Source organism: Sinohyriopsis cumingii, chromosome 14, assembly GCF_028554795.1.
Source record: "Sinohyriopsis cumingii isolate HCF-2022 chromosome 14, ASM2855479v2, whole genome shotgun sequence".
Classification (NCBI taxonomy): Eukaryota; Metazoa; Mollusca; class Bivalvia; order Unionida; family Unionidae; genus Sinohyriopsis; species Sinohyriopsis cumingii.
In genome coordinates this window covers 115892339-115904020 of record NC_142974.1, presented here as the reverse complement: position 1 = coordinate 115904020, position 11682 = coordinate 115892339, and the positions used below count along the sequence as shown (strand labels likewise).

The window sequence follows — 11682 nt, the reverse complement described above, 5'->3', positions numbered from 1 at the left end:
GGATAAAATTTTCAGTGGAAACGTTATAAACAGTTTCATCGACTCCATGAATATGAGATGTCATCTACTCTAGCTGACCTGACCAGAGTGAAATATAGGATACTGCATGGGATTTTACTTTGGAAATTCAGTGTTGAAAAATGCTCTTGTCTATATCAATTACTCTATTGATGAGGTAGAACTGTTGTACTTTGCATTATAATTTGCGAAAGCAAACAAAGAATGAATTTAAATGATACTGATTATCGAATTATGCATTACTGATTCAACTTTAGTCTGGGTTATTGTTCTTGTGCGCAGGAGTTTAAAGGTGTATCGTTTGATAAAATGACGAAAGTCTTTTGTTCTTCGTTGTATCCAAAACTATTTCTACTAAAATATAAAAAGTACTTGGTAAACAGAATCTAAAATGGGTAATGATTTAAAGGTCTACTAGAGTGTAATAGTAATACCCATTATATATCAGAATGTTCATTTTCGCTAAATAACTCAGAAATGTATACTTCCGGTGATAATATGATTTCCGGAAGTGACGTACTGTCGAGAAGTCCCACAAGTTTAGCGTATGTGTTGATGGCTGAATTGAGAGATGATTCAAGCGAATTTACGGCAAAGTTGTTATGCTCATTTTCGTCGTGTGAGGAAAGTGAACTCCTAGAACGTAATGAGTCTTAAGAAAATTCTGCACGCTGAGGTTAGACAGTACCAATTTAAGCCCGAACGAGACGAGAACGTGGACGTGGACTAGGACCCTAAAGAGAACATGGGGCATCATGAGGCTGAGTAGCGCTTGGGTTATTCATTCTGGTAATTACTATTATCATTATGACAATTATTATTATTATTATTATTATTATTATTATTATTATTATTTCGTTATTGTTTTTTCAATTTCATAATGAAAAGAGAAGGGAACGAATTTGGGCGAAAAACTTGGATGTCTTCAGAGCAGATTGTCACGTGGGCGTGGTTCATCAGTAACTAGTGGTGTTAAAGGTTAAACACTTAAGACTCAGACTGTGGGAGGTATAGAAATAAATACTTTGTTAACACTATGACAAACTTGTTCTTTTAAACCGTGATGAAATGCAGACCCCGGATGTACTTTGGGTGTGATTGTTCACTACCCTCCACAGATAGTAAAATTTAAGAATTTTATTAAAAAAAAAAAACGTAATCATAGACCTTTTGTATCCAGATGTTCAGCAAGCATATATTTTCTCTGTGGGTCTAGGTTTATAATACTAGTGGCAAAAGTAAGTATACATAATGTTGGGGAAATAAATAAATAAATAAATAATAATAATAATAATAATAATAATAATACATTACTGATTATTGTTATGTTGTTGTTGTACAAAAGGAAGAACAAAAGTCCAACTTTGCATCACATAAACATATATATATAACTTTAACATGCAAGAACTTTTCATACATTTTACCACGTGTATTGGTGTATCTGTGAAAATTGCAGCAGTTAATAAATACTCGAGAAGTGTAGATGCTGTAAACAGATTATGATTTTAAATAAGACTGAGGAGGTCAGGGTGGATTGTATCATTGATCATCCAAGATTTCATACAGTTTGCTTGGATGAATATGCCATGGAAGCAGCATAATGTGCCTACATTCAGCAATAAGAAAATTGCAAGGAAATCCTGTCTTAGTGAATGAACACTTGTAGTCAAAATATTCTTACAGTAGTTATAACTTATGGTCCCCTTATCAGGGTCAAATTTGGACAAGTAATTATTTTATATGCATTTGCAAATTATGCTTAAAATTCTTTTTCATAAAACTCTTCCTTTATTGACAAAATATATCAGTACCGTCCCTTTACTTGCGTGTGGAATTCGTACCCAAACCATTCATTTTAATAATAGATCGTGCTAAAATCATTCGTCCATTATCTTGGAAATTCTCATCATTTATTTTTTGTATCCTATGTAATTTCATTTCTTGAACAGATTCTGTACTATGACATTAAACACATATTGCCGTCTGTTCATGTTCACATTTTATTCAATTAGCTTCTAACACTGGTTGTAGTAAAATATAATTATATGCTAAAAGCATTGACTCCGAAAAGATGAAATAAGTAACAGAAACCCGGGATACATGAAAAAACTTAATTTTATTTAAGTTAAAAAAAATTGCTGTATATTCTATTTTCACTCATAATAGATACATGGCTGCATAGAGGTGGTAATAACTGTCCCAAATGAATATGGCTTCCTGACCACTTCCTCCAGCACTGCCATCAATTCTTCAACATAGTCTGAAAACAATTGTTACCCCAGTAATTCAAGAATCTGAAAAAATTTCTTTCACTGTCTATATTTATACTGACACTTTACCAAAGACAATCAAGTGAATTGGAAACAAGGCTTAATTAGCATTCAATTTAACATACGTGTAAGTCATAGGTTAATGACTACTACTACTACTACTACTACTACAACAACAACTACTACTACTACTACTAATAATAATAATAATAATGATAATAATAATAATAATAATAATAATAATAATAATAATAATTTTTGTTGCGATATATGATTTTGAATACGTGCAATAAAAAGAATCGTTGTTAGCCTTTTATTGATTGAAATCTTTCAAGTTCGAGTTGCTTTTCTTTAGTTAGTTCCTTCTTTCTGTATGTGTATGTACAGGTCAGGGGAGGAGGGGGCTGACTGTATTCCTAGTGATATGTTCACTCCAACTTATATAACTTGAAACATAGAACTGTTATGTTACTATATGTGCTTGTATACGAGTTTTATCAAATGGTATCATTCAGTGTAGTCAAAATGGCAATATATATATATATACCCATGGCAATGTGTCACACATCATGCTAGTGTGTGGCTCTCATATTCTCTCTGATCCCTGTCTGTAATAATAGTGTCAACCTCCACACTGTGGTTTTGCAGTTTTGTATGGCTCTAGAAAGTCCCTATTTTTCCGTAACTACTCTTCACTTCATTGATCTGAAGAAAAGAGAGAAAAAAAAATGTGTTGAGCAAAATTTACATACATCTGTTTCTTGAAATGTGACATCATCTGTTGTTGTTGTTGTTGCTGTTGTAGGGTTTAACGGCATGTTTCAGCACGCGATAGGCTATACATGGCGGCCAGTATTAATGGTGGAGGAAGAACCCGGGAAAACCCCGGAAAAAAACACCAACCCACGAGAAGCTACTGACAAGCTTTCTCACATGCCCACATAGGCTGAATCCGAGACTCGAACCTACGCAGACAGAGGTGAGATGGCAGTGATCCGTAACGGAGAGCGCTTTAGACCACTCGACCACTCGGGGCCCCTACTCATTTTCTGTAATACGAGTTTCAAAAATGTGTTTCTTGCCTTTGCAGTAGATATGGTATGCACACATGATTGTTGTTGTGGAGTTTAATGCCATTTTGCAGCACACGATAGGCTATACATGGCGGCCAGTATTAATAGTGAAGGGAGAACCCGGGAAAACCCCAGAAAGAACCAATGACCCACGAGAAGCTACCGACAAGCTTTCTCACATACCAACATTGGCCAAATCCAAGACTCGAACCGACGCAGACAGAGGTGAGACGGCAGTGATCCGTAACGGAGAGCGCATTAGACCACTCGGCCATTCGGGGCTCCGTATGCACACATGAAGTATTTTGCTTGTCTGAACATTAGATGACAAATGCACAAAACCTTTTTGCTTACTTTTACAACTAAGGGTTGATCATAACGTCTGACATATTACCAATACATTGTAGCTTTTCCATAATAAAAAATTACATAACTTAATTATTGACTCATATGAGGCTACAATTTGTCAGGCCTTAGGAATCCATATCAACTATAAAGCTATACAATCCATGTAAACATGGAATGAATGGAATGTTCACAGTGACATGAAAATGCACCACAAGATATGTCGCACCATCTACTGTCCTCCGGTTCTCTCTAGTGCATTATCTTCCGGGTGCTGGTTCTCACAATTATCATTCACTACCTAGAAAAGATATATACAATTAGAACATTAGAAGGTAAAATCTTTACACCGACAGCATTGAAGTATTTAAAAAAATTCCTTTTAACTATGGTTCTGTACATAGTGTGAATAATAACACTACACTCTCCACGTTGAACGGAAATTAGTATTCACTCACAAGCAATTGGTTGTGGGTTTGACTCGGACCTAGACCGTCATCCTTTGATAGTTGTGTATATTCTGGCAAACATGGTAATTTACTTCCAGTGCCCTCAACACGAAGGGGGTTAATTAGCCTTTACAATTAAACACAATCAGTACATCAAGTATCCGCTTTGTATTACGGAAATTGCCGAGCACGAAATCGGCTAGGAGCGTTTTTCCTTGTGCGATAAAAAGTCGATGTTGTGGTCATTATTTTCATTAATGATGAGGTATTTGACATAATACCTTTAAAAATCAAATATAGAAGATTAAATTTATCATATTAACAAAAGAAGTGTGAGCACACTAGTAGACCTTTAATATTAAATTCATGAAACATGTTGAACTATTTCCAGCTTTCCATCCAGGCTCGAGAAAAACGGGGAATTATGCATGTATCACAACGCATATGGGATAATCTACGTAAAACGTGCAGGTGTCTAGAAGGCATTAGACACAGATGCAAACCGATCCCATCTGTTCGTATATTTCTAGCAAATCTCAACCGCTCCGGTGGCCTAGTGGTTAGAGCGTCCGCCTCGGATGCGGGAGGTCGTGGGTTCGATCCCCGGCCGAGTCATACCAAAGACTTACAAAAATGGTACTAACAGCTGCCTCGCTTGGCGTTCAGCATTAAGAGGTTAGTGTTAGGACTGGTCGGCCTGGTGTCAGGATAATGTGACTGGGTGGGACATCATGCTACATGTCTGCGGCATGATGCCCCAGTGCTAGACATCACTATAAACTGCCACATTGCAGACATTGTAGCGATATGACTGAAAAATTGTTAAAGCTACGTTAAAAATCAAAATCACATCTAGCAAATCAACTACATATCAAAGACCTGATATGAACTAGTGAACACAAAGTAGAACATAAATCTTTCATCGACAATGTGCAGTGATTTTGAACAGTCACATTTTAATTTGAAGTGACCTTGAACCCTACTAGTCTGCCTTTTCTGACCTTCCGATCCCATTATAGATTGATAGTCATCACTAGTTCAACATACGTCAGGGGTGGGAAGATGTGATGAAACTCAAACTATACGAGTCCATGTGGGAAGGTGAGATGAACCTCAATAACATGGCATGACATCCCAGAAAACAGCCTGATGTCATGTAATGCTAAAGGCATAACGTTAGTAGCATTTGAACTCTCTTGCACGTAATTACACTCCACTGAGGTGCGACAATATATAGATAGCAACCTATCTAGGATGGTTTCTATCTAAACTTCCAATCAAGTATCATATGCTATTTGCTAATAATATCACTATATCCCTACTGGTTAGGCATTTACGTCATTCCCATACCTGCTTGTGTGTAAACTTCTATCCGAACTTCAATGATTGGGAAAAAGGTGCGGAGATTATGTATTATCACTAAGATGGAGCATAATAGTTATCTGGGGTTGCAAACTGTCAGATAAGGTCTTACTGGATAGTTTCGTCTTTTGGCACCTCCCTAAATTTTAAGGTAGAAGGCATGTACCTAATTATCGTAAGCCTAGCATTTATAAATTGACACAGAAGCTAAATATGTAATGTGGTTTAGATTTACTTTGAGTTAGGCTTGAACATCGGGTGTCTTGTTTGGTGACTGCCTGTCACAGTTAGACTAGGACTGGAGATCAAATGTGTAACTTGGGCTGCAAATGAACAGCCGACTTGGCACATGTATTTATGTATGTCTGCTACAGAGGTAAATATCTACAAAATCGAGATGGCTGAGGGGTGATGAAAAGTATGCTAATGTGTTATAGTACTAGTGAACTTTATTCATGCATAAGGCACATACTGATTCTTTTAGCTGCCTTGTCATAGGAAAATATTCAAAATAGCTCTTTGTTGTCAAAAATGAATGCAAAAAAGAGGGGCTGGTGGCAGTGTTGGTTGAATATAAAAGCTACCAGTTGTATAAGGAATTAACCTAATTACCGCAGTCAAAATCTCACATCCATGCTGTCTACAAAAGCCATTAGTTTGTTTTTATTTGCATCTTCAGTGTAAAATTGTTCTCATTTGTCTGCAATAGGTCATTGTCAGGTGAAAATTCACCAGATAAACTGTCCAGTGAGACATAATGCTTGTGAAAACATGACGTCTAAAATAAAACGCTTTAAATACACACAGATTCCCTGATACTGGCTGGATGTCTTGTACAACGCCTCAACCAAGCCTTGCAGATCATTAAATTGAAAATGTAGAACTTACGTCAAAGGAAATGTATAAGTGTACTAGTCAGATTATGATGTATGTTACTGAGCTTGTTATATTGAATAAGACCATTATTTTTGTCACGTGCTATATAGCACGATATATTTGTGCTCCTTTCAAATGACATTTATGAAACTTTGTGTACAATTTTCATCTTCTTTCAAAAGAAAAAAAATATTTACCTCGTATCATTCAAATCAATATTCAACTCATATCTTTCTAATAATTATTCAGCTCGTATCATACATATCATTATTCAAGTCGTATCATACATATCATTAGTCGACTCGTTTCATGAATATAATTATTCAGCTTGGTTCATACATTACACTATTCAACTCGTTTAATAAATGAATAAGCAAGTAGATAATTATCCATGTCGCTAATATGCCATATTTACTACTCATTTGAAAATGAAGTGAAACTAAAATATTTTCAGAGATCTCCGATTCTGTGTAAACAAATACGCCATCTTCACTTTCGGCTTATGTGTGTGTGTCTGTGTGTGTGTATGTATGTGTGTGTGTGCAATGTAATGCCATGCCATTGGCAAGTTAAATGTCATTCGTTATCTCAGTTATCAGATTTTAAATGATTTATCAATCTTGATACATGTACCTCATCATCGAGTTAATGTCTGTATTTCTTTTGACTGAGACAATGCAATTATCATATTTATGGAAGATAGGACTGAATGAAAGGCATCCGATTCGCCAATAGTGCAATCACGTGACCAGTTAGGTTATTACAATATATGAATTATGACTCACTTGCCAGCCAATGGAGAAAAAAAGTAGGATGTTTAGAGGCATGATTTTGGAAATACATGCCGGTAAAAGCTATCTTAATTAACAGGCGTGCACCAGGTAAACATAAGATCTATAGGAGAAGCCACCCCCCAAAAAGGAAAAGAAAGAATGCGAGTATACGGACTTATTATGTGTTGAAGTTGAAAGCAAGGACAAAAGTCTCAGAAAATTAAAAATAAACGTTTAACTTTTCTATTACAAGCAATGGTCCGATCTCGAAGTTACAAGCACTGTATGTAACCAACCTGGTCGTTGAATGGTTAGAGTTATGTATCGTATACTAAAAATACCACTTTACAATATACAGTGGTCTATGGTATGTAAGATATCATTGCCAGCAGGTTCATGTGGATCAGTGGTTTCACCGGGTCCTTCCTTTGCTAAATATACTGGCCGCCATGTACAGCCAATTATGCAGCTTTGAAACTCACAATAACGACACACATTATCATCATCATCACCATCATCATCATCATCATCAACAACAACAACAACAACAAAGTGTTCTACTGGCTTGAACAAAACTTTCGAAGTTTAGGTCCCAAGTGGAACAAGCCAAGTGCATACGGTTTATGCTTGTAGTAGTGTTAGAGCGCTCATTACGTCATTAATGACGAGATATATCATATGACGCCGTGATCAATGATAGTTTTCTAGCAAGGATAAAGTGCACAAGTTTAGAAAATTAAAAACTTTATGGGGAGTGGGTTGGGTTGGGGATGGGGTGTCAGAGATAAAATATTTTGGGTTCGGGCGTAGGTTTTGTGACATAGTTGTTACACGTGCAATGTGGGTTGTCAAAACGTACGTCCATGACACGGAAATGCATATGAATGCTATTCAGGTCATGACGAAGGATGCTGTCCCTGATCTATTGGATTACACTATTATTCTCGTCACGTGCTAAATAGAGCTATATTTGTGTGCTCCTTTCAAAAGATATTCATAAAACGTCTTGAATAATTTCAATCTTCTTCCAAAAAATAATAATTATTCAACTCGTATCATACATATCGTTATTCAACTCGTTTCACACATATCAATATTCAACTCGTATCATACATAACATTATTTAAATCGTATCAGAAATAATATTAATCTACTCGCTTCAAAAATGAACATGCAAGAAGGAAATCATCGGCGCTATTTGGACATATCTACTACTCTTATGAAAATTCAGTGAAACTGAAATATCATGATTTTCAGAAATTTGCAATTCTGCCAGTGACAAATTAAATATGAGATTCGTTATGTCAGATATCAGATTTGTAATATTTTATTTGTCAACTGGAAATCATGATACACTTACCTCATTATCTAGTTTAATGTCCGTACTTGTTTTGACTGAGACAACACAAATATCATATATACTTGATTGAGCGAAAGATATCTGATTCGGCAGACATGTAGTCACGTTTCCAATTCAATTATAAGTTTATATATATATATATATATATAGAGAGAGAGAGAGAGAGAGAGAGAGAGAGAGAGAGAGATAGATAGATAGATATTCGTAATTGGAAAATACCAGAGATACAACAAAGAAGGTAAAGATTAGAATAAAAGATAGTGGCTTATAATGTCCTTCTCCTTTTCAGGTAGAAAGTATAGGGCGGATGATAAGTTATAATGACAAGAAGCGAATTGTTTTAGTAGTCCAAGCGAAGAGTCTCCTGTTGAAACATCAGCATTTACCAAAGACTTTATAAAGCAAGCGGATGAACATCGAGGGGGTAGATGGAAGAGAAGATAAAACAGAAAAAAGTTCTTAACGATGTCCATGAAAACGTTTCAAACTTTGTGTTGAAATTTTACAAAGTATGAATACAATGAAACTGGAGGGACAAACATTAACAAATAAATGAAAAGTGAAAACTGAACAGTACTTCCTTCTGGAGTGAGTTGTTGCTGATGCCATGGCGAATCGTTTTGAAAAAGAGTGAACAGTGCCGTTAGCAGTTGCTCATGACCCGTGGATGTGCATGCATGATATTAACATGTGCGCTTAAGTACATATTTTTGACTTTTGAATAAATGTTTGAATAACATTACAAACATGAATGTTTACTTCATACCGAAGCGTTCTGTCGCCACACAAGAAGGCATCTAAAGTAAAATTACATGGAGTGTGAGAAACAATTCGATGCGTTGTTTCATAACAAACTCAATATAAGACGATGTGTTGTGTACTTTCTACAGATCAACATCAAGAAAGTGATGATCCGATTATATTCTTTGCAAATAAATATTCATTAAATTAACCGCAATTATGTCTAAGTAGGGCATGATGAATTTAAAATTTTCGTCTACAACCCCAAAACTGTATGGGAACACAACTTTCGCCAGTATCTAATGTGCCCTTAAAAGTTGTTTACTACATGACGTGCATTATGCCTCACTTCCGTGCTGTCCGATGCGTGATAACATTTGAACAAGGTGTTTATTTACAGGTAGGATTCAGCTGTAAATAACCTGATTTCAAAGTGCAGATTAAGATACTACAATCATGTACTCAAGTTATCAGTCAATACGCATTTCTCAAAAAGCGAGTATTCATCAATCGTCAGTTGCGGAGAGATTTAACTAGCCTACTATAAGACTACCACCGGAAAGAAACACAATCTTTTGTATAAAAGTAAAATATATTTCATTCTCGAATTAATTAAGGCCACTAACCGATTTATCTACATGTCAAGCGCAAACTATATTTTCCCTGAACACAGGACCCAAACCACTGATTCATTGTCCATATGCGTCACACTTAACGTTGATAAAAAAGCTAAGATATTCATAAAATAGTACAAATGTACAAAAGTACAACTGTATCATTCATATGCATTATTCAACGATAAAAATCTTGATATGAATGATTTCTAATCTACTTTGTAGTTGTATGTACTATCTTCCAAGCTTTGACTGATGTTTCACTCAAATATATTCATGCAGCAAAAATAGTACGTTATGAATGTTACAGTTGTATTTTTGTACATTTTTTCTTCGTTGTAAAGTCATCTGGTCCAAACGTTGCACCCAGATAAACACCACCACAACACAGTTTCTAACAACTGTCGTACTCATAGTTTGAAGAAAAAAAAAATAATTCGATTTGGTGAGTGAAATTGAATAAATACCTGTGAGATGCAAACATATGCGTTTTCTCAAATTTGTCTCATAAGGATGGATTGATAGGACTCAGACCACAATTAGCTTTCCTCGAGGTTGAACAAATGAAGTAGATATAGCGAAATAATAGTATGAAGTGTTTGGACATTGTGTTTCCCAGGTGACCTGTTTTCAGATGTTGCAAGCTATGCTGATATTAAAGAGTAACTTTCAAAGTGTACTGACTCAGTCAGTGCCTTGTTAAAATTGCTGACTCGGTCAGCGCCTTGTTAAAATTGCTGAGTCAGTCAGTGCCTTGTTAAAACTGCTGACTCAGTCAGTGCCTTGTTAAAATTGCGGACTCAGTTAGTGCCTTGTTAAAATTGCATGATCTTCAATGAAGACTATGATATGCAATGCGACATTTAATTGTATTTCATTCGGGATATTTTGGGTTACGTACCCTAAGACAATCTGTTTACCGTATTAATATAAAATATTGAATCAACCATTGGTGAGTATTTTATGATTACACGCACTAACAATAAGGGGATTTTCTTTATGTAGAGAGTTACATGGTTCTGCCTACAATAGTAAGTAATGACCAATAAAAAACACATGGCTGCTCATAACACAGAAGCAACTAAACATGGTCTGAGGCTGTATATGACACTAGTTATATATTTCGTTTGTTTTCGTTTTTTTAATTATATCCAGTTCATTAGATAAACGTTCAGATGGACCAAACTACAGTGTTTATGTTATGCATTAACTTGGTATAACGTATTCACAAAATCCAACATATGTGGTTTTGCACTATACAGTATCCTAGGAATTACTTCAGAGTACAAGTGACCTTTTCAGGAACTGGCCGAATTATTTGTTGGCTTACGCTGTTTCTATTAAATGGAAGTAACATTCCTCACAGAAATATATTTTAATGATTTTATTAGGTAATGAACTAGGATGAAACAATGACTAATTAGTCCAACTGATGTTTGACAGCTTACAATACAAGCGTATATCTCGACACTAATGCAAGCCAAGTATGCATCTCTTTTTATGGTGGCTAAATTGTTCCGATCTTAGGAATAATATGTTAATGGAATGGAATATTTGCATAAATCATGCCCAGATTTCCAATATTTTACACTTTTCATTCTCAACGAGCACATGCTACAGGCTTTCTAGTTACTAGAAACCTAACGACATGGCTAAGGTGTTTATGTTAGAAGAAAAGGTAGCACGACAGCTTCAAATGAATGATAAAGGGATCAAAGTTTAATACTAGAAGTCTGGATAAGTTATAGCTCACTATTTCCAACTGTATTAGCAAAGGTGTTATGAGTGAAGGTTCGCATGA

General features: G+C 35.6%; 1 long non-coding RNA gene across 1 annotated transcript; it reads left to right on the top strand.

The window, feature by feature from the left end:
• Window positions 1–543: 543 nt before the first annotated feature.
• Window positions 544–9478, top strand: LOC149784650 (uncharacterized). The gene is made up of 2 exons (XR_016413922.1): window positions 544–807; window positions 8816–9478. It is a non-coding gene; the product is annotated as an uncharacterized LOC149784650 (long non-coding RNA).
• Window positions 9479–11682: the final 2204 nt, after the last annotated feature.